Raw genomic sequence first — 26131 nt, 5'->3', positions numbered from 1 at the left:
GAATTTTGATTCCTCCATTTCCTACACACTTCGTGACACCTAAGTTTGATAAGTACAGAGGAAAAGGGGATCCTAAGGCACATATAAGACATTTTTTCACACCTTGCATTGAGGTAGCAGCAAAAGAGACATATTTGATGAGATTATTCCCACAGAGCTTAGGTGATCAAGCTATGGAATGGTTTTCCCAACTCCCTCCTAGAATTAAGTCATGGGGTGACTTAGTAGAGGCATTTATCCAACATTTATCATACAACATAGAGACAGACATATTAGTCACTACTTTGTGCAACACCAAGCAAAAGGATGGAGAATCTTTTTCATCATTTTTACAAAGATGGAGAAATCTAGCCAATAGATGCTCTTGTGAAATTCCACAAAAACAAATGGTAGAGATGTTCACCCAAAATATTCATAAAGATATTGGTTATGACTTGAGAAAAGCTTATTTGTCCACCTTCAAGGATGTCATTGAAAAAGGCTTAGCAATAAAGAAGGTCCTAATTGAGCAAGGCATCATCAAAATATTCAAAGAAAACAAAGAGGACTTTAAAGGAAAAGACAAGCCAAGATTTTGGAATAAAAACAAGAACACAATCAATGATGGTGTTGTTGATGCCAATACAGTATGACCCAAAATCATTTTTTGTGGATCAAGCTCTACAAACAATCAAGTGAATACTCAAACAACTTCAAAACCATGAAGGAAATACACCCCATTGGGAGAACCACTTGAGTCAGCTTTCAAGAAGCTAGTGGCAAACAAAAAATTAACAATTCCAGATATACCTCCATATGAGCCAAAGGTCAAACCAAATTGGTTGAATGACGATGAATACTATGAATATCGCAAGAGCAAAAGACATAAACCAGGAAATTGTCATCGGCTGAAGAACATCATACAAGATCTTATTGATAGAGGTGACATTGAGATTGAAGGACATTCATCCAATCAAGAACATGAAATGTTTAAAGAACCATTCCCAAAACATGACAAGGGAAAAGCTAAAGCCACAGATGAGCAGACCAACTATACCAGAGCATCCTATAACTATGATTCAACTGTTAATCACATTTCAATAGACAGTTATGTCTCTACCATTATCATCAAGGACAAAATGCCTAGAAATTCTACCCAGAGACCCAAGGTTGTCCTAAAAGGCATTGGACCTTCTTCTGAATCTACCTCTGAATGTAATGTTACAACTTGTCGAGGTAAATTCACTTTGCAAGGTGCTCCAGCTAAAATCGCCACTTCCTCATCAACCAAACCTGAGTACGATCTGGTAGAACGGTTAGGGAAGACACCTGCACTTATCTCGATCCTTGAGCTCTTACGCATATCCCCTGCACATAAAGCCATTCTTAACAAAACTTTGAGAGACACTTCCATCCCCACTGATTTGAACATGGACCATTTTCAAGCCATGGTGGGATACCTTTCCGTTCCACACTCCCTTACATTCATAGAAGCTGACGATGCCTCTGTGAGCCAACCACGTAATGCACCTTTACACATTGAAGCCTTCCTACACAAACATCAAATAAAACAAGTCCTAATAGATGGAGGCACTGGTCTCAATATATGTACTTTGAACACAATAAAACAATTGGGATATTATGAAAAAGTTGTGAATGCTACAAACAAAATTACCATCAAGGCATATGATGATGAAGAGCGCTCATCCAAAGGCACAATCACCTTACCTCTCAGAGTTGGGCCAATTACGAAGGATGTGGTATGTCAAGTCCTTGATTTAGATCTCACATATAATATACTCTTGGGACACCCATGGATTCATGAAATGAGAGCTATTCCCTCAACATATCATCGATGTATCAAGTTCCCACACAATGGAGTTGAAGTGACTATTAAAGCTGATCCAAATCCATTCATATATTGCAACAATCTATGACCTAGATCAGAAATAACAATCCCAGTCAATTGAGAGGCTATTCCTTCATCAACATATGTTGATCCATAATCCTTGAAAGCTTCTGCATCAAAACAAGAAGAGATCAAAGAAAGGTTCAAGATTAAAGACATGGGATGTGTTGAGTATATCTTTCATGTTGATCAACTCCCACTATCTCCTAAGACATTTAGTCATTAGGCACATCCTACAAACAATTTGCAATGCCAAGAAATTGGGTGTGGACCACCTAGTGTTGCGACTACTAAGTCTGAATGCAAATCTCCTCTAGTGGTGCAAGCAACTCTTGATATCAATAGTCCTAAGAGTGGTTTTAGTGAAGAATCTATTGAGTGAATCGCCAGCCCTCTTGAGAACTCACATAGCCTTACCATTTCACCCACTCATTCCATTTTCACTCCTCTCCTAGACTTGGATCAACAAGAATTACAAAAGCCCTTACTCATTGGGGATAAAAAATCAAGCTATGAAAAGAAAAATCTAAAAGTCAAAAATAAAGGAAAGTCCTTTAGTCCAAATCAAAATAAAAAGCTATTGGACTTTGAAAAAATCAAGGTCAAGGATAAAAATTCTATGAAAGAAAAAGAACAAGAGATGAGATCCCCTAATACCAAAACAACTAGGGGCAAAAGTTCTAAAATTTCAAGTAAAAAAGAATACTTGTTGATCCTAAGTTTCCATCATGCTATCCAACTTTCACTTCTTTTCACAATCATAAGACTTCATCACTCATCCACTTATTCCACACATCCATTCCCTTCTGGTGATACATCATGGACCTTTAATGGAGCTTCCTTGAGGGACTTTGTTATCATGGATGCTCAAACATCTTTAGGTGACATGCATATGGGACTATGCAGTCCACACACTAGTAATTCTATCTTAGTTTCTTTATCAAGGAAGACAATCACTCGATCTACACATCATTCAGTCAAGGAAAAAGTGCAACTACAATCACAAGGTGAAGCCTTGCACATTTGAGGTAGGTGACTTAGTTCTAAAAGGAAATCCTCAGAATCAACAAGATAGAGAGAAGAAGGGCAAGTTCGAACCAAATTGGCTTGGTCCTTACATCATTACAACAGCCTATGGATCCGGTGCATATCAAATTTCAACTTCAGATGGCGAACCTTTGGAGGATCCTATCAACAACATGCACCTTCGCAGGTTTTACACATAGTTATTCAGAGTATCCTAATTCAAAAATACAAAAAAAATAAAAAATTCAAAAATACAAAAATACAAAAATATAAAAAATATAAAAAAATCATAAAAATAAAAAATCGTTACTTGGTGAAAACCTGGCAAACAGGCACCTTGTGACACAAAAAAAATTGAAAAATAAAAAAAGTAAAGAGAAATAAGTTTGTCCAACGGTGAAAACCACTTCGGTGGCACCTTGGGCAAGTACCATGGTGAAAACTGGGTCACCGACGCCATGCGTAGAGACATTGCTCCTCCCTCCTTCATGATTCTCTTTCATCACTTCAATTTGCACACACTCACAACCTCTTCATCCATAATAAACTTACGCATTCCCATTATGGCTTGTTATTGATCTACCCAAGATTGGTTAGCCATTCCTAATAAACCTCCCTTTTCACCCCTTTCAGTCCATAATAAATCAGATCTTATCTGTGGCTAAGGAAAATCCTAAGTCTAGTGATGGGTGTGGAACTAAGAGCATCACATGTTTTGAGGAGTACAATTTCTTCCAATTTTCTTTAGTCTATCCGTGCACAATCCACAATAAAGCAACATTTGCATCACCAATCTGCAATAAAGTATCAGTTGCATGGATTCAGTCAGTTTCAAATGAGACACAACAACAACAATGGTCTTCAAGAAAATCAAATCTTTCAACAGACTCAGACAACATTATGGTTCTGTGCTATCTATTCTTTTGTGAAAGGAAACATTGTGACCACAATCAAATAGACTTATACAAGTGACAAGAGACACTAAACTTGAGGACTACAGTGAATGTTGGTGTCAAATCTTGATTTTCTTTTGATTTTATCTTTTGGTGACATGTCTTTTAGCTTTTTTGGGATGTCTCTGACTAGAGATTTTATCTCCAGGATGTCTGTGAGTAGAAAGGCAAGGATGGGGTATCGTCACCTATTTTTCTTTGTTGTCTGTGGATTGTCTCTTAGTAATGCTATGACTTGTCCAAGGATATGAGGACACTGTGAGTCTAGTATGAACTGGGGCGTTCCTTGTTTACGACTGTCTGATCTCCATGCAAACGGGTACAATGACTTTCCGGGTTGAACATATATCTGGATTGTCATAAGCTACTTTCCATAATAAAGCTCAATGATGATAATGCACAAGAAGCTCTTTCACTTTCATATCTTCTATCTTTCACCCCCCTTTCTTGATTGAATTCCATCATCCTTCTCGAGTTCGTGTAGCCTATTATTACACGACTGAGTATAATGACACACCAAAAACATTTGCACCTCATGTAGTTTGCACCTACATTACCACATGTTAGCATTTCATACATACATATAGATATCACAATTGCACCACATCCTGCACACAACACATGTTAGTACATTTTACATTCTCATCATGTAAATAGTTATTTGCATTATCATATTCATCTGCATTTCATACATTCACATTTGCATCATGCATAACGTATTAAAACATAAAAGAACAAAAAAAAATATTGCATTTCATCATGTACATATTTGCATCCATATCATAAAATCGTCATCATAAAACACATAGAAGCATCAAATAGGTACACATGCATATAGCTACCGCAAAGATGAATCATCTCATATATATATATATATATATATCTCAAAAAATCATAAGTGTCATGATACAATGATGTCAAAATCATATGGCTACTGTAAAGCGGAAAAATCGAACCCTAGTTGCTCTCCCCTCTTCCAACTCCAAGGAGAGAGAAGGGAGGTTACTAGGATTGACGGTTTTCACTTAGGGGAGACTTTACATTCAAAAGAGGGGTTGAAACCCACAAGATCCAATCCCATGCAATGCAAGATTGGATTCTAAATGAGTTTCAAGGGTTAAGACAGCAAGGCTACCCTCTTTTGTAAAGAATGTGGATAGAATGATTAAGCTAGGAATGCATAAAAAGTAAGAAAGATTCGCTTATAAATAGAGATAGGAATATAGGATGAAGCTGCGGACCTGGAATTAGCAGTAAAATGTCGAGACGGCACTGTCATGCAAATTTGAGCAAAAGTTGACGGGACGATGGCACCCGGCGTGCACACGGTCCTCCGAAAAATCCGTGAAACGAAGGGGGATCGGTTCGTCTCTGCACAAGGATTCCAGATCTTCAATTTCAGTTGTGTACCTGCAACCTACACACAGAAAAGCGAAGACGATTGGGGGGTTAGGGATTAGGGGTTTGCCCTTAGGTCAAACCCTGGTTTTGGAATTAACCAAGAAATGAGAAATGCTGTAAATGTAAATGACTGTAATGCAAAACAAGTACTAGTACCTTGTTGTAAGAATGTTTGTATTCTTACATGCGAAGGTGTAGATGTTGTTGTATGTTGTATGTTGTATGTTGTAGTATGTGATCTCCTCTTCAATGGTTGAATCCTTGTCTTGAATGCAACAGTTAGCCTTGAATGGAGACTTAGAATGATGAATTGCTTGAAGGAATGCTTGAATGCTTGAATGCTTGAATGTTTGAATGTTTTAGTATCGCTTCCGCCTTTTTTTCATCCTCTTACCAAATGAGAGAGGAAATGTAGTTTATATACTTGTCAATTGGGGTTAAAAGACTGATTTTTCCGACCTTAGGCCAACCAGGAAACAATATTTCCCGAATTGCAAACATAAAGACCCGAGGTCCCAAAAGAGACCGGGCCCAAAATAGGGCCAGGGACCAGGGCGCTGGGTGCCATGGTCCTGGGGGACCAGGGCACTGGGCGCCCTAGTCCTGAAGGACCAGGGCGCTGGGCGCTCTGGTCCCACCTCCTGGGACAACAGGGTGCAAGGAGGGATCAGGCAGGGTGCTGGAAAAATGCAGTTTTTGATGCCATGAGCAGTTTCGGGGTCTCCGTTCAGGTTCAGTGTTGCGTCGCCATCGTGAAGACTGAAATGCAGTCGAAATTGCAAGTGTCGCAATTTTAGGACGCTACAGCTACAATCACCTGAAGGTGTCATCATACAAAATGGTACAAAACTGATACATAAGGATCCCTCTAAGGCTATGATGAACTACCTCCCTCGGATCTAACTGGCCTCAATGGAATCTGAGCCCTGGAAGGACCCGCTCTAGGATCATCTCTCCTGCCCCCTCTATCTGGTGGTGGTGGAGGACCCATGACCCCACTGCTAGATGCATGTCTCCTGTCTCTCCCTCCAATGATCATTGTCATCCGTGATGGTCTCTGGAAGCTCCTAGCCCGATGATCGGGTGGCACCGCTCCATAGTACAGGTCTCGCTAGTAGGATTTCTCCTCCCCTGCCCGCAGAACATAGGCATATCCTACTCCTATGTCCTCTGTTGCCTGCCTCCCTGCCCTTAGTGTTGTCTCAGCCTCTTTATAGTGCTAAATAGCCTGATCCCTCTCCAGCTCAGTATCCCTCAGCTGCCTCTTGAGGCTAGTTGTCTCCCTCTCCAGATCTTGGATCTCATCTGTATGTCCTTGGCAGATCTCCCTCAAGGATAGTAACTCATCCTCCTCCTCTCCCCCCTCACCTTGTCCCTGTGGCTTCTCCTATGGCTGCTCCAGTCTCTGTCCCTGTCTAAGAGCCTATACCTGTCTGGGAACCTGTGTTGTTGGCACATGTAATGGAAATCCACCTCTGCCCCTCACTACATGAGCTTGCTGAGCCTGTCTCTCCTCTCTGCCCTCTCTCCTCAGAGCCACTCTCCTCTCTTCCACTGCGCCCCACTTCCACCGTCAGCCTCTACCTCCACCATCTCCACTATCATCTCCATCACCTCCATTGTCTCCATCTATCGACTCCCCTGGATCCGTCAGCCATGGAAATGGATGCTCTGCCCAATATGCAGTGTACTCTGCATCCATCCCTACATCCTCTACATCTACCCATATATCCCAAGGCATGGGAACCATCTCTACTATCTGTGTCACAACCTGATCATAAAAAAGCAATGGCCCCAAATGCACCTGATCCCTCACTGTCCGAGCATACATCCTTGAACCTCGTGGCATCCATTGTATCCTGCTAAACTACTTGCATACCCTTTTAATCAACTGCCACTCAATAACATATGGTGTCCTCCCTATCAGATACCTGCTCTGAAATACATACGGCAACTCCACTGTATCATCCTCCCACTCCTCACACTCTAAGTAAGGCCTCCATACAACATTGTCTATCTCATCGATAACCCGATGCCAATACTCTAGCCTTCCAATCCGTGGCTATGATGTAATCATATCATACAGAGGTACATAACTGCACCCATGTCCCCTGCCTCTAAAATGTATCAGACATGTAACCGACAGATGCTCATATGCCCATACCTATAACAATGTCACTCTACATCCCAATCCTGTTGATCTGTGATATACAAACTGATGCAACTCATAATACAAGTGTGCCAATAGATATGACCCCCATGCAAACCTGGTGTGCTCAGTCACCAATGTCCTCCCCCATCCCACAGCCAACCCTCGTGTCACGCTATCTGGACAAAGGAACCCACTTATCACTCCTGCCAACATCATCGGTAGTGCCAATCCTGTTTGTGTCATGGTATCCTAGGCCACATGTTCTGTCCTCATATCCAGTCTTGGATCCTGAAACACTCACCTCAGTCCATCCTTATCTCCGTCTCAATTGTAAGGAACTAACTCCCCATTGATCGGTATCCTAAGTATCCTGTACATATCCTCCAAGGTGACTATCATCTCACCCATCGACAAATGAAACATGCAAGTCTCTGAGTGCCATCTCTCAGCTAATGTAGTCAACAATCTCATGTTCGCCTGAAACTCGGGCACATACATAATATATCGCAAGCCCATAGCTTGAACTGCTGCTCTATCCTCGAATGTCAGATCTACTTGTAAACTTTGAGTTGATGGGAATCTCTCTTGTGACTCCTGAAGAGGGAAAAAAGATCTGTGAGGTGGATTAGTTAATAAGCATGCAAGTCAAACATATAATCATATGAAATCAAAGATATAATTTGAAATGCTTAAAACAAGAATAAGAATGCATATACCTCACAAATCTTATACCTTCTCCTTCAAATGGAGCTTGATGAAGTGAAGGCGCCCTTGGATGATGCTCCTCTTGCTTGCTTGATGTGGATGGCTCTCCAATATTGTGCACAAATGAGAATGAGATGGATCTTGGAGGATGATGGAAATGAGATGATTAAGTGTGGATGTAGGATGATTTTGACATAATAAGGATGCTAAAATGATTTTCCTAGGCCCAAAAGGGCAGCATAAGATTACTAAACTTGGAGATGAAAAATGAAGGGATGGAGTCCTCAATTTATAAGAGGAGGAGAGGAAGAATGGATGGTTGAGATGGATTTAAGATGAAGGCCTAAGATTGCTTGTGAGCTCACACAAGGTCCAAGAGAGGGTGTGGAGACCAAGAGATATGTCTTAAAGGCATTTATTGTCTCCACACTCCTCAAGGTACATTGGGAAGACTTCCCAAGGTACCTTGAGAAGAGCAAAGTGCATTGGGAAGACTTCCCAATGTGGCTTGAGAGGAGCAAGGGATGTGACATTCCTTGAAGAATGGGGAGGATGAATTTAAAATTCTCCAAAAAGGGATAATCATGGGGATTGGAGTAATAAGAAGGAATTAAAAATTCCTTGGGAGAGGAGATGCCTAGAGGATTGTGAGATTTTGAAAATCTCACATTCACCTAGGAAAAGAGCATTAAAAGCTAGTGGTTGGATGGAAGGGACAAGGAGTTGACTTCGTGGCTAATCATGATGATTAGCCATTAGCAACTCATTAGGAGGGGGATTAGAGGAAATGTTAGGTGGGATTAGGATTTGTAGGAGGATTTGACTAGGAGAGAGAATGAGTGGAGGGAATTAAAAATTAGAAGAATAAGGTTAAGTGAGTTTAGGGAGTTTCTAGAGGACTTTATTAGGTTAATGATGAATTAAGAAGATGGTTTGTAGGAATAATGCGGGTTAACTAATTAATTGAAATTAATTAGCTAAGAGGGAGATTTGTGAGGATTTAATTTTTAGAAGAATAAAGAAAGGGATTGATTTATTAAATAAATCAGTCACATACCATAGTGACAATATTAATTATATTTAATTGAGGAGAATTTGAATTAACATAATTAATTAATTAATTATGTGAGGAATTAAAAATAATTAAAAATAACTATTTTTAAGTGTCTACAACTCCAGCATCAGTAGGTCCTCCTGCAGCCAAGCAAATCAACTGTGTCAATCCTAGTGGAATTCCCTGTTCATCACAAAGTGCTGCTTTTTATCTTAGTGCTTATATCTATCATATGACACTCTATCCTAGTGGTACTCCCTATTCATCACGAAGTGTTTCTTTATATCCTAGTGGTACTCCCTGTTCATCACAAAGTGCTACTTTTTATCCTAGTAGTACTCCCTGTTCATCACAAAGTGCTGCTTTTTGTCCTAGTGGTACTCCTTGTTCATCATAAAGTGTTGCTTTCTATCCTAGTAGCATTCTCTGTTCATCACAAAGTTCTGCTTTGATCCTATCTTTTAGGGAACTTGCTCGAGTGTATCCTCTTGAGTAGTTTTCTGATTGGCAACGTATGTTCTATCACAAAATTGTCAATTTCTATGGTACTCCCTGTTCATCACAAAGTGCCTTTCTCTATCCTATCCTAGGGCCTTTGCTTGAGTGTATCCTCTTGAGTAGTTTCCTAATTGGCAATATATGTTCTATCATAGAATTGTCAATCCTAGCCCTATCTGTTATCCTAGTCTTCCCTAGTGACCTGCTTGAGTGTATCCTCTCAATAGCTTATCCAATCAACAATGTATGTTTATCACAAAACTGTCGATTTAGCCTTGAATACATAAATGCACATTCATGACACAAACGCGCTTACATACTACACAAACATGTCTGTCCTGCATAAACGCACCTGAAATACACAGATGCACTCGCATCTGACACATACGCTACTCAAATCATAGATGTGCTTGACACAAACACAGACGTGCCTAGCCTACTCAGACACGCCTGGCACCAACATAGACGCGCCTTACCATTTTTACCCGGTTTGAAATTTTTCTAGACCTACCTAGAGCACATTTATTGCAATCCCTAGCATGCATTTATGACAACAATTAATGCAACAAAGTACAAGGAGGTTTTGTGATACTTACTGGCTCTCCTGCATCTGCTGACCTTTGATATCAACGAACGGGATCAAATCTACGCACCAATGCCATCGCTGCTGACTGCTGACTGCTCTCTGCTCTCTCTACACTCTGATATCTTAGGTGTGTGGATGACAATGAGGATTTTTTCCTTCATAGTCTATCTTATAGACTACCCTAGCCCTAGTCTCCCAAGTCAGTCTTCTTTATCCCGTGACTCTATCACTCTATTCTATCTTATCGGTCCTTTCTAGCCTTTCTTTCTTATCGAGAGATTGTCTGTTATCTTTTCACACATTTTTCATCCAATCTCTCAAGGGGGCATCATTCCCATGTTGGGGCAACTTTGTATCAATTTATCTTATCTTCTTTGAAACAATGTGACAAGCTGCATTGTTTCAAAGAGGGGCAAAATGTAGACACCTAAAATTGTCCTGTCTAATTAAATAAATATCTTTATTTAATTAATTATTTTAAGCCTAATTCTTCTATTAATTAAATAAATCTTTATTTATTTAATTAATTCATTTATCCTCTTCTAGCCTTATTTCTCATTTAAATAAATACATTTATTTATTTAAATTATCCTTCCCGTAAATTAAATAAATACTTTTTATTTATTTAATTGATCACACTTCTTCTATTAATTAAATAAATCTTTATTTATTTAATTAATTCATTAACCTTTTCTACCCATGACACATGTCATTCATCTCTTAATTCCTACACTACCTACCCTATTATTATTTTCTTATTTCCTTTACCTACCCTCGAATCCTAGTCGACCATTTATCTTTTACACCTCTCAATCTTACCCCTCCATTTCTTATAGTGTCTTCTATATAAGGAGATGCTTCCTTCATTATCAACCCCAACTACACTTTTGAATTTTTACATGCGATCAAGCCTACTTGCAACCATATTTCCGTTCTTTGTTGAGCTCTTGTGCACACATAAAATTTGAGAGCAAATATATCAAGCAAGATCAATGGAGATAGGAATAATGGAGATCCAAACCCTATTGGACATGTGATGGTATAATCTTTGTGACTTTATTTGATTTGCATTGTCTTAGGTAATCTTCATATGTTATGGTGGATCTTTGTTGTTGTTAGGCTAGGGTTTTGTAGTTGAATCTATTTTAGCCTATCAATATTGTTATTCCATTTTTACCATAAACACTTACTACTCCTAATTAATACGAAATATATCATTATTTAAAACCTTTCATCGAAAATCAAAGTATGAGAAGAAGGTAAAAGAGGAGCTATCAACTAAATAATACATATTTATGCATGCACATCAGATATGGTTTTCATTTGCACCCTCTATTCATACTAAGTCAATTATATATATCCAAAAGCAAGTACATTATTGTATTGTTTAAAAAGGTCATCAATTGAGTCGGTATTATGAAACACATAATGAAATCTTTCATGGAACACATCAACACACTCCTAGCCACTATAACATGATCCCTTTTACACATCTTATTACAAACAAGACAGTTTCACATAACAACTGTTCGTACATTATCACACATTACCTAAGATAGAAATTCATAATGTTACTCCTACAATACACATGGTGAATTCCTTTATGAAAAACATACAATTTCCTCCCAATATCCATCATGATCTTTTTAACCTATAGCCCTCTTATTATCTAAATGCATAGTAAAATCATTAGGCTCACACAAGGGTTCAAGAAGTCACAACCATTCTCTCACAATTAGAAAACTTAAACAAGTGATAATTATACATATAACAACCATTTTAATTTCTAGAGAGAAAGAGGAGGAAGGATGATATACATTCAATTCACTACATCATACGCACTCAACATCTACCATACACGTCCTTCAAGTTCAAAACACTAGCTAGATCATAATCATAATACAAGCACATTTCATACTTCCAGATTAAAGACAAGCATTGTCCAACCCAATGAGTTAGTCTAAAGAGTACAACAATCAATTAGGGAGGTACATATGACTCTCTCTGTAATAAGAGTAATCATAGACCAAGAGATATAATAATCAAACCAAAGCACATACAATCACTCAAAAGTACAAACATCAAGAAGGTGAAAGCAAGGTGTGAACACACATGTTACACACCATTAGGATTTGCTCGAAAGAATAAGCAGAAAGAATAGAGCATGAGTCCTCAAGATCTTCAAGATCCTATGCCTCAATCATATGCATACAATAGGAGGACAAGAATACAACGTAAGTTCTATACACCTCACACCAACTAAGGGCATAAGCTACACCAAAGATCCTAGTGTTTGCAACCTTGGCTCTGATACCAAATATAATGCCCCGCCAGGAAACCTCGAAGGGATAAAATTAAAACACAAGAATAGAGTGCAATTTTTTTTTTTAAAAAGTTAAAACAGAATAATGATACATTGAGTTAACATAAGTTCATATTACACAATGGAAGACTTAACTAACACCTAAAGGGTTTCCCAACATGATTACTTCGTTCATTACTAACTCAACTCACGCTAATAACTCCAATTAAGTTGATTAACTTAATGACATAATTATACTTAAACAATAGTTAAATTTATTTGATAGGTTAAAATAAACATATTATAATTAAGTTCATTCATGCAATTTAACCATACATTACATCCATTCTTAAATTAAAACATATGCCATTCATTTAATTTTCATACATACTTTATTTGCATTAAAAGATAATGAATACTTTGCATTACACTAAACCTACATTCTTCATGATCCATATTACTGCATTTAATAACTTCATACATGCATTTCAGATTAGTATCATCTAATCTACATTATACATTTTAACCATAATGCCATTCATACATCCCAAAATAAAAAGGAACCAGGTGAACACAAACACCACATAACACCAAAATGATATCGGAGTTCACCCCTAATGGGCTACATCTCCAAGTATGCTTCAACTGCAAGACCCCTCTAATAAATAAAAGGGTGAAGAATACATAAGGTTCACATCAATTACATCCGGCCAATAAGGCGTATAGAAACAAATAATACATATGACCACATCGGTCCAAAATATACATGCATGATCCAAGAAGAAGAAAGAGGATCCATCTGAAACATGATATGGAGCAAATACAAAAGAACAACTGGAGCACCAGCGAAACTAAGTCCTCACAACCCATCATAAGAATCCCATGGTCTAACATGAATATTAGGTACTCTCAAAGGCATAAGCAATCAGATAAGACTCCACAATAGTCTTCTAAGTGAAGATAACATAAACTGCACACTAGCAAACATAAGGGACGAGTGTCATCACATAGCTTGGTATGGTTACCCTAGCAGGCCTCCATAGGTCCCGACCCCATCTATTGGGTTACCTTGACAACCTTTCCCGAACTTCCAGCCCCATCCAAGTCTCATGTGGATCCAACACATCCTTTAGTGAAGACAAGGTTGTTGGTTTGCCATTTCAGGCCTTCTCATTGCATTCTGAGTCTGTACTAGCACTCTTCCCATGCGTGAGGCACAATTATATTACTTAGTGTTTTCATCTACTAAACTCCTTAATAATCTATTAAGTTATCACTTATTTAGACACACTTTCGATGGGTTACCTTGCTACCACTTTGGGCGCAACCCCCACTCGAAAGCCACTCTCTCGTATGACACTAAACCACAATCAAACGAACTCCTAAAACCAAGGTATACACAAGGACTAGAATACCGAGTTCAATATGGTAGAAAAACCCACTTGGCCAAACAAGTCCTCACACAAGGTATACTAACTGACGATTCTCTAACTAGAGACATGACCAACTACAATCAACCACATGACAACATCCAACACTCGCAATTAAGGACATGACCAGTTACAAATCAATCATATGAAAACAACCAATACTCGAGATCAAGGACATGACCAGTTACAAATTAACCACATAACAATATCCAACACTCACAATCAAGGACTTCCCATGTTTTGAAATCAAATGTGAATACAAAAAATTAAACACGCATTAACATTAATCTATATTGACAATCATTTTTTCATATCGTTAAAAATACAAATCGGTCAAAGTTTTCTAATTGATCTAAATTTCAAAATACAACATTTGAACAAAATCACCATTACATAATAATTTCAATACCAAAATTGCAATTATATGATCTTGCCTATTTTCCAATACATAAAATAAAAAGAACATTAATAAATGTATTTTATCATCTAATATCCATATTTAATTAAGAGAAAATGTCATTAAATTTCTAACTATATCTATCCATCTTCAAATTTCCCCAAATAATATATTATTTAATTTCAAAAATTTCCAAAAAATATATTAATTAATTTTCCAAAAATTTATAAATAATATATATATTATTTCATTTTCTAAAATTTTCCAAATAACATATATTATTTCATTTTCTATGAGCATATATTAAAAAAAAAAATACAAAACTTTATATATATTTAAATATAATTTAAATTAAAATTAAATATATATAAAAAAGTAAATAACTTTAAAAAAAAGAAAAAAAGAAATGAAGGTGGTCCCCACAATCTGTGGTTACCATAGACTGTGGTTTCCACAGTCATGAAGAACCACAGACTGTGGTCTCCACAGCCGTGGAGAACCACGGTCTATGGTTTCCACAACCATGGTGCCACAAGTTGTGGTCACCGCAGTGGGCTATGGGTTGAGCCATGGCTCCCCACGCCCAAAAATATTTACATTTTTATTTATTTATTTAAATTAAAACAAACCCCAAAATTTTCTGGATCTCTGAGAAAAATCATTTTTTCCAGAATCCCAAAATAAATAAATTTTATTTTAAAGTAATAAACTTCAACACCATTGAACTCAGAAAAAGCCAAGGAATACATTTTTTTTTGTTTTGAAAACTACTAGTATGCCAAAATATCCAAATTGGTAAAATTTCAAGCATTCTCCACTTCCATTGTACCAAGCACAAACAAATTTCTCAGTTTAAGACCCATACCCAATTTCAATCTTGAAATCAATTTGAGCAAACCAGAAATTGATTTGGAAATGGGAAATGAAATCAAGGAGGGATAAATTGGAAATCTCATTGCTACTCTTCCTTATTTCACAAATCTAAAATATTTTTCAAACAAAACAAACATAGATTTATTCCAAAACGAATCAATAATTTCTTTAAAATAAAGGAAATTAACAAGAATCCTACCTCCAAATGCAATCTTGGAAGTCAATTTGAAGGAGAGCCCAACATGCAACTGCAAGATTTCTTCAAACAAAAATGCCCCAAAATTTTTCTCCATCCCCAAATAAACTCTCCCAATTTTTATGAGAAAAATAGGTTAAAAAGAAATTTTGACCTAAAATCTATTTTTAGGTTAAAATTATTTTTTTAACCAAATAAAAATCATTTCCAATTAAAAAAAATTGCTTTTCTCTCCAGAATTTGATTTTCTCCCTTCTAATTAAAAACTAACATTTCTATTTCAAAATGCCAAATGAGGGTAAAATATTAATTTTTCAATTTCTAATTAACCTTTTTACAACAATGCATACAAATCATTTAATTCACAATTAAAAATACAATAAATCAAATTTTCTCGTAATATACATTAAACAATTTGATTTATTGATTAATCACACAAAGGGGTCCTATTTAATTTAGTCCCTTTAATTTATGAATGCATAAAAACACGATTAATCTAATTAAATACTTAGGATTTAATAATCAATTTTATCAAATGCACAACACGCAACTCAAGAACACCAAACAAATGCATGACCTGCATCCCAACAAAAATGGGAAAATGAAGGATGATTGATGACGCTCACTTGAGCATGACTAGGGTAAAATGTAGGGTCTTACAACTACCTAAGCCACTTCCATCGAACCAATAAGGCACGCTCAGATTTGCGAAGCCAGGTGGAGATGATACCTCGTACCTACATGATACTTGTACCTGCAATCTCCTACAACAACGAATCACACATACATACATTTATATATTCAATGAAAGTGTTAACCTGATGTTAATAACACGAATCAAATGAACAACTAATCATACATACGAATCAATGCGTAATCAACATTCACTGATACACACATCAAGCATAATACCTAAATAAAACATCACAACATGGTATATCAACCATCCAAGTAGACCACTAAAAAGTCAACCAAGGTCAAATTGGGTTTAAAAAGTCTGATTAGGGTAGGGGTACTACAAATACTCAGGGACTTGATGGAGTTCAATTGAAGCATGCTTTCTAGAGTTTGAAGAATTTCAGAAGATGGATTATACCTTTAAAGGAAAGTGAGACTTAGTCATTTTCATGATTCTCCAGTGGCTTTTAGTTTTATCCAGCGACACTACAAGTGCCTTTTTGTAATTGCTCTTGTGCACCTGCTGAGTGCACAATTCCTAAGTCAAATCAAACTCTTCTTTGACTTAGTCATAGTTTAGTTATATTTTCCTATTTTCATGTTGCACCCCTCTTCTATATATATGAGGGTTATTATTGTAATAAGAATTTTTTTTCATCTTTATTTTATGCAACAAAACTCTACCCAAGTGATAAACAAATTGAGACTTTGTGTTCATTTTGTGAATTTACAATTTAATCAAGAAGGATTGAAGCATGCGATTCAAACTTTGTGTGTTATTGATGTTCTTATGTCATTTAGTATCATATGCTCTCAATTGATTAAAGTTGGTGAAAGTTATTGGTGATAGATATTGAAGAACTTTGGATTTTTACAAGTAATCTTTGAGTTGCTTTGAAGATTCAATAATTGGAATTTGGTTAAGAAAATATTATTTCAAGTCTTTGTGCTTTTGCAAATTATACCTCGAGTTAAATTTAAAAAGATAGAAAGTGACTTGTCTTTGTGTTGTGCAGACTATCTAGTTAGAGTAGAATATCTTTCAATATATCTATCAGTCTTTGAGCTAACAATATATTGGGGTTACGGTGGTTGATAGGAGTTATAATACATAAAAAATAATCTTTGAGTTCTTAAGTGTGTGAGTTCCCATCCATAGGTCATTTTTCAAAAGAGGAGAGTAACGGGAGACTTTATTCTTTCATGGACACTTTACTTTCCAAAATAATAAGTTTAAGTATTACAGCAAGTTTTCAAGTTGTCTATATTAAGGAAAAAGTCTATTCTTATAAGAGAATTGGATGGAATTGGTTTTGAAAAAAGAGAACTAAGTTGTTGTTTTACCTTTGATTAGTGTAAAGTTAGCAGGTAGAAGAAAGTAGAATAATTGCAGTAGAAAGGGGGAGCTTTCCCTTATAATTAGGAGGTAGCCTATCTTACATTCTGAGAGATATTATCCTGATTGTTGTCATGAAACACTCTTTTTGTAACCCTTTACAAGTTTACAAAATTATCACCCAACAGTTTCTTAATTTGGATTCTCCTTGATATTGGTTTTGCTGTTAAGGCGTTCTTCAACCTTGATAACCCCGAGAGGGAGGTTTTGCGGGCATTTCCTATTGTCGCTTGATGATAAATATTTCATTTGAAATTTTTTGTGATACCTGTTCTTCATGTCATTTATCCCTGTAGCTAGTGAAGGTTATGTAGTGACATTACTTTTTTGTCTATTTTAGTACACATACGTAAATTGAGGCAAGGTAAATGTGCTCAGAGAAACTTCTTCTTGTGACTGAGTTAATATCTTTGGAAACACCAACATATGCGGCCATGGTGAGAGTTTCCTGACATCAATCAAGTTGTTCTTGTCATAACCCTCTTTTTAGACCTTGCTTTTCTTATTATTGTTATTTCTACTTTATTTTATTAATAATTTTAAGAGTAATGTTAGTTAGAAATTATAAATTTAATAAGGTTGAAATATTTTAAATGAAAAGTATTAATAAGTGGTGACACCCATGAGGTCATAAATTTAATTGGAAATTTCCTATTTACTCAATACATTTAATTTAGCACATGTCGTAGGAGAAAAGAAGAAGTTTCTAGAAGAGTTTTTTTTTCAATTCCATTTCTCGCATGTAACTCCCACTTTGACAATAATTAATTTGCATGGAGTTTATTTTGGGAAAAAGAATCTCTAATCAATTAATTTCTTTAGTAGTGGCAAAATGGCTCTTTTTCTATATAATAATGAATTTCAGAGAGGGAGTTCTATGTTTTGTTTTATGTTTTTTTTTTATAGAAGAGTAATTGCTAGATGTAGGAGGAATTTGGTAGACATATTGTGTTGTAGGAGATAGAATTTTTTTTTTCCAGGGGTTTTGGAGGAGATCTATACCAAGCTGCGAGACAAGGATCAAAGGAAGATAGTTGGGCACCAAAGAATTGATTCAACATCAACGAATTCACTCATCCAGTAGATCCAAGTTCCCTTCTTTATTACTGCTTGACTTCTTTCCAAAATGAGGGTGGGGATTCATATTTGCATTCGTGTTACTTTTGTTATTTTGCTTGAATCTGAAAAAGGGCGAAGTAATAATATAGAATTTTCTTTTCTCAAATATCTATTAAAGAAATCTCCTTCTTATCTCCTTTAGATTTTTGATAGAATAAAGCAATATGCATGTAGGAAATTTGTATCTTTACAAAAGAAATTCTCTTCTCCTTTTTTTTTTCAAATTTTGATAGGATAAAACAATATGCATGTATGAAATCTATATTTTAGAAAAGAAATCTCCTTAACAATCATTTTTAGATTTTGATAGAGTAATTTAATATGTATGTATAAAGTTGCAAAATCGTGACTTCTTTTTTTGGTTAACTAGTAAATCTCCTTTCGAAAATTCATATATTATGATTTCTTCTATTAAATTTTGTAATCGGCCTTTATTATCTACCCACTAATTTATAAGATCATTCTCACACTTAAGATGGCTATAACCATTGCTCCACAAATGTTATTTCTATTAGCATTTGGAACAAGTTGTGACAAAGACCAGGTAAAATTTTCGTAGGAGGAATTGGGGGTTATACCAATGTTTTTCTGCACAGTATGCTTGAAAAAAAAGAGTCAATTCTTGAACTTTCAGTTGTTTCTGTTTCTGTCATGCACATTTCTTGAAGCCGTTGGTTGTGAATGTCGCCCAACTCTCTCGCCAGCTGCATTTACCTCTTAATCTTTTATATTATGATTGCAAAATATTTAGTATGTTGAAGTCTAAACTAAAACAAGATGGTTGATTTAGAAGGGGTTCGATGTTTGATATTTATATTGGCATGAATTAGAGTAATTCGTGTTTGGAAATAGGTTGAATATCTTTGAAGTTCGTTGTTGACAAGGTTGATTTATGGTCATCTAATCTTCTCTAACGATCCAGCGCCTTTATGACCTCTGTTAAGACTTGCATGCCTTGAGTTATTCTTGGAAGACATAAGCAACTTTATATTTTCTTTTGCCATTAAATCCTGAACTTTGGTACCCTGGATGGTATTGGATGAATGTGTAACACGTTATTTGTTCAGTCTTTATAAATTTTCTATCATTCAGATATCTAAATCAACCTGGTTGATGGTTAAACTTGTAGTTGTTCTGAATCCTTGTTGATTAATGTCATCTGTATTCCCTTTGTTGTCATTTCATTTTTTTTTAATTGTTTGTCAGTTTCTAATATGCATGTTTTTTTTTTAGCTCCCTCTTGAATTTAAACACTCTATTTTTAGTTTATTTCCTTTTTCATATTGCCAGATTTGCTACAAATTTGGGAAACTTGTTAGTTGGCAGGATTTCATTTTATGCTATTTCCATTGGAATCTCTCTCTGCATTCATATCTTAGTTATTGTTTTAATTAAGTAGAGAGGCTGTATAGTTTTTTCAGAATTAGAAATGAAGGAAAAGAAATTTGGACCTTCACTGGATACTAATTCAAGAAAAGGATATGATGAAAATATAGAATCCTCCTCTTTTTGTGAATACCGTAAAAATATGCAGATGGCATTATCTATAGCTCAGATAGAAATCAACAAACTGAGTTAAGCCTTCATGTGGGTCACGTTACAAAGGTCGATGGTGGGACAATGTAGTCATTAGAGTTAAAATAAATTAAATGACCCACAATGTAGTCATTAATGTATCTCCCACATAAACAAATTTTTGACTTAGAGCTTTCCACGTGATTGCTCATGTATTAAATGACCATCCATCTTGGAAATAGTTTAAAAATGAAACATATAAAATATCCATGTAAGAAGATTCCTCCTCCATAAATAATTTCTCTCATTAATTAGTTATCCTACTCCCAAGTGGATTAAGAAAATCATATAAAAGCCCACTAACCATTACAGAATAGCTACATGTGGAGGAATAGGTGGGCCCAAAGTCTTGAGACATTTTAGAAGGCAGAATTAGAGGATAGTAAATTCATGATTTCCACATTTGTCTTGTATAGAGGTATACTTAAATAAGTATAAATTAATTATATTATATCTCAAATAAGGGTTGGATTTGAGATATCCTATGGCATATTAGTGATATAATAATACTCAAGTTTTATTATAATGTAGTGGCAACAATAAATAATGGATCACAATTAATTCTAATTCAAATATTGATATTATTGGGGAATTTCAAAAGATAAACGGTATTTTCAACAAAGAAATAGTAAATTAGTGACTAATAAAAATAATAAACTAGCAAATGATTGTGTTAGTAATAATTATAACAATATAATAATTTAAGTAACATTGGTTATACCATATGAATTCTACGATAACCTCAATATCAATTTCATGACCTCTTTATTTATTTTTATTTTTATTTTTGAAAGAACATTAGTATTGATTAGGATGTAAAGAAATTCTATTTGAAATCAAAATAGGTTTTTTTTTGTTAGCAAGTTGAAACGGAACAAAAATTGAAAATCTTTTTATAAGATATTATTTAACTTGACCTTATCTTGTGAAATCTCAAATTTAGAGCCTATATTTTGTGAATGTCTAATGAAACTTAGCTTTGGAGATGAATAAAGTTAAATTTGTTATTATTGGATTCTTACCTTAATACGAGTGATCAATTAGTTAGAAAATTTTTAAAAATAAAAATAAAAAAAATATGATTTTTATTTGAAGTAAAAATTTAAGAGCAAGCATTATCTCATTTCGTAGAGTTTTGAAATCAATAAGGTTATCTTTGCAAGAAGTATCTAAAATTAACTTCACTTCAAGTGGAAGAATTGGTTGGTTTATCATTGGTCCAAGAGAGAGTAAAAGTAGATTGATTTGAAATATTTAGGAGCTTTAGATCCTCTTCCAATCTTATTTTCAACTTTGATAATTAAAAGTAATGTGGCTATTTTGATGCTTATTATTAAATGGTTTTTCCCTTCAAACAAATAAGTGCTAAATTGGTTTCCAAAGTCTTGCTATATAATCATTTAATTTTCTACCCTTCAAGTATTAGGATCCATAACTAAAGTAAGGTTATCATTTGTGGGAAATAATTAAAGATAGAATTTATGTTGCTTCAAGCGGAAGAATTAGATGGTTATCAATAATGCAGTTACTTTCAAGCTTATTAATATTAAGTTTTTTCTTCAATCAAGTAAGTGTTAAAATTCATTTTTAAGGCCTTCTACCTAGGCATTGGATTTTCTTTAAGCAATTTAGTACCTTCCAAGAAGTTTTTCATAAGTTATAATTTTACAAGTTTTCAAGCAAAAATTATTTGTATACTATAGTTCTTTTTCATGATTAGTATATTGCTTTACATAAGATTCATGATTTCAAAATTAGAATCTTTAGTTAGACAACTAAACAAGAGGAGATGAAACCAAAACAGTTTACATTAAACCATAGCTAGAAACCAGAACTACATACTTTACACCTTGATCTCATGTCGAAACGGGTATGTAGGTAGTCCAGGGACAGAGTTGTCCCTTGTACTCAGGCATTCGGGGATGGGGATTAGGATTGGTTATGGGTGAGTAGTTGTTTCTTGAAGCTCCTTGGTCTTTTAATCAAATGGTGCAAATAATAATTGAAAGGTTAAAATTAATTCAAATCATACTCAGAAGGAATCCCGTATGGATTCGCTTGACTTCCCAAGGCTTTAGGCTGAATTCCGAGGTGAAATTCAAGCTTGTTTATGTAATTATTTTAATACTCCTAAGGACGACGACCTCGGTGCACTCTTAGTAGGGGAGTGTAGTCTTTAGAGAGTGGCTCAGGACCCGGATGGTCCCGATGAGTCTAAATTCTCTGGCCAAAGTATATCCTATTCTTATGAATAGATGCCTATTCCAGATTGGATAGATGAAACCTCATGTCCCGTATGGACAGATGCCTAACCCGTATGGTTAGATGCCTAGTCCCGTATGGATAGATGCCTAACCCGTATGGTTAGATGCCCATTCCGGTTGGATGGATGCCTATCTCGTTTGGATAGATGTACCTGAGTATGTGATTGAATAAAAAAAAAAAGTAAGAATAAGTAAGAATAAGAAATCAATATTTTTATATATATTTAAAAAAAAAATCAGTTGAGTTTTTGGATTAGGTTAAGTGGGTTATTACAGTTCTTTGATCTTACTGCCAAATCATATGCATTTGGTAACGTAATACCTCTGAGTGATGGAATCATTACTGTGTTAGGTTTTAGGTAGATCCAGAGCAAATACAAATTAACAAGTATATGCAGATACAAACACAAAAGATGAAGAAAAAATGCATAACATAGATAACACAAAGATTTAACGTGGTTCACCCAAGATGGGCTACATCCACAAAACACAACCGTCCAATCTTTTCTTATTATCCAGTAAATTAGTACAACACCATTACAATGTATTGTTACATTCTGACCACTTATAACAAGCAATATTTAGGGCAACACTCAAAGTTGGTTATTTTAGGGTTTTTTTTCAACAAAAAATGATAAAAAAAATTTCTCGAGGGCTACGCCCTCAAACCCCTGGTTGGGGCTCGACTCGACCTACAACCCCAACAAGGATACATAACAAGTGTACAATACTTTCATGATTAATCACCACATATCAACAATCTCCCACTTGGAGACTGATCAGGCTCCACACCAAATAAATCCTAGATGACATTGTTGAATTGGTAGCTTCCACTATATAAAACTCCTAGACTCAATTGTCCCTTAATTCCATAATTTTCAGTCAAAAAGGCCAAGAGAAACTGGGGAGGAAACCAGCTTCTCCCGTGGGACTACCTTTGTGAGTATATCTGCAGGATTGTCACTTGTGTGAATATTCACAAGTCCTAACTGACCATCCTCCAAAACAAATCGTATGAAGTGGTACCTGAGCTGAATGTGTTTTGTTCTCGAATGAAGAGAAGAATTCTTTGCAAGATGAATGACACTTTGGCTATCGGTATACAATGGGATATCCTCCTGCATCTAGCCTAGTTCCTCCAAAAAGCCTTGTAACCAAATCATCTCCTTGCTACATACTCAACCTCAGTGGTTGAAAGTACAACAACCTTTTGCAGTTTAGAAATCCAACTAACTGCAATTCCCCCTATAGTAAAAACATACCTTGTAGTAATCCTCCTTGTATCAATATCACCAGTCATATCGGAGTCAACATATCCTCTTAGAGCAATATTTGATCCTTTGAAACATAATGCCTTACTAGAAGTACCTCTCAAATACCTGAGAATCTAGTATTCAGTAGTAGCTACATACTCAACCTCCTTGCTGGATTCAGTAGTAGCTACATACTCAACCTTAGTGGTTGAAAGCACAACAACCTTTTGCAGTTTATAAATCCAACTAACTGCAGTTCCCCATATAGTAAAAATATACCCTATAGTAATCCTCCTTGTATCAATATCACCAGTCATATCGGAGTCAACATATCCCCTTAGAGCAACATTTGATCCTTTGAAACATAATGCCTTGCTAGAAGTACCTCTCAAATACCTGAGAATCCATTTGACAACATTCCAATGTTCTATTCTTAGATTGCTCATGTACCTACTCACAACCCTCACTTCATGTGCAATATCTGGTCATGTGGATACCATTGCATACATCCGACTGTAAATAGCTGATGAATATGGGATGTTAGACATTTTATTTACCTCTTACTGTGTCTTTGGACACATGTATCCTTAGTCAATTTGAAATGACTAGCCAAAGGTGTACCAACTACTTTTGCATTTTGCATGTTAAATCTTTTCAAAACCTTCTTTATATACTCACTTTGGGACAAAGTTAATGTTCTATTTTTCCCATCCCATGAAATCCTTATACCAAGGATTTTCTTAGCTACACCCAACTCCTTCATAGCAAATGACTTTGCTAATTTTTGTTTAAGATCATTTATGCGCTACATGTTAGACCCAACAACAAGCATGCCATCAACATAAAGTAAGAGGATAATATAACTGCCATTATCCAGTCTCTTAAAATAAACACAATGATCAGAATGACATATGTGGTAGCCTTGTTCAGCCATGAAACTATCAAATTTCAAATACCATTGTCGGGGTGCTTGCTTTAGGCCATACACACTCTTCTTCAACCTGCACACTATTTCCTCCTTACCTTTGACCTCATATCCATGTGGTTGCTGCATGTAGATTTCCTCCTCCAAATCCCCATGGAGAAAAGTTGTTTTAACATCTATCTGTTCAAGATGCAAGTCTTCTACAACCACAAGACTTAGAATAGTTCTAATTGAAGTCATTTTTACAATTGGAGAAAAATATTTCATCAAAATCTATACCCTTTTTATGTGCAAAACCTTTAACCACAAGTATGGCCTTATATCTTTTCTGTCCTCTATCCTCCTCCTTTAGCCTATAAACCCATTTATTTGGCAAGGCTATTTTTCCTGCAGGTAATGGGACTAAGTCCCAAGTCTAATTCTTCATCAAGGAATCCATTTCCTCTTTCATGCCTAGCTCCCACTACTATTTGACATCCACCTGCATTGCTTCTTCATATCCTTCTGGTTCATCAGAATCAGTTAATAAAATAGAATACAAAGATGGAGAAAATCTTTCAGGATGTCTATTTAACCTCATAGAACGTCTAACACTTGTAGGAGTTTGTGGGATATTTTATTGTTGCTAAGCATCAGGTAACAATGGCATTTTATTTTCAGGAATCTCATCCAGCACCACATATTCCTTTTTGACCTGTTCATGCTTATTTTCCCACATTTTTTCTTTATACATGACCTTCTCATTGAATATAACATTTCTAATTCTAATTATTTTCTAATTTTCAAAATCCCATAATCGATAACACAAGTTATCCATTTCATATCCAATGAAGGTACATTTTTGAGATTTAGCATCAAGCTTGGTTCTGTTTTCTTTATCAACATGGACAAAAGCTTCACAACCAAAGGTTTTTAGAAAAGAATAGTTTACCTTTTTACCAGTTCATGCCTCCTCTAGAATGCCACCATCCAAAGGATTTGAAGGTCCTCTATTTATCAAATAAACAACAATATGTACAACATCTGCCCAAAATTGCAGGGATAGTCCAGCATGCAATCTCACACTCCTTGCATGCTCCATGATGGTCCTATTCATTCTCTCAGACACACCATTTTCTTGTGGGGTTCTTGGAATTGTTTTCTACCATTGGATTCCACTGAAAGAACAATAATCTTTAAATGCTTTGCTGCAATACTCGCCCTAATTATCAGATCTGAGACACTTCAAATTTTTTCCCGTCTCATTCTAAACCAAAGCTTCCCATTTGTTAAAAGTTTCAAAAATATCTGATTTCTGTTTTAGGAAATATACCCATGTTTTCCTAGTTGCGTCATCTATAAAAATAACACAATAACAAGAGCCACCAAGAGATGATACTAGAGTCGGTCCCCATACATTTTAATGCACAAGCTCTAATTTATCACTCTTCTTCTCTTTCCCAACCTTGAGAAATCTGACT

This window comes from Cryptomeria japonica, chromosome 7, assembly GCF_030272615.1.
Source record: "Cryptomeria japonica chromosome 7, Sugi_1.0, whole genome shotgun sequence".
In the NCBI taxonomy this organism is placed as follows: Eukaryota; Viridiplantae; Streptophyta; class Pinopsida; order Cupressales; family Cupressaceae; genus Cryptomeria; species Cryptomeria japonica.
The sequence above is the reverse complement of the archived record's forward strand: the minus strand, read 5'-3'. Positions refer to the sequence as shown.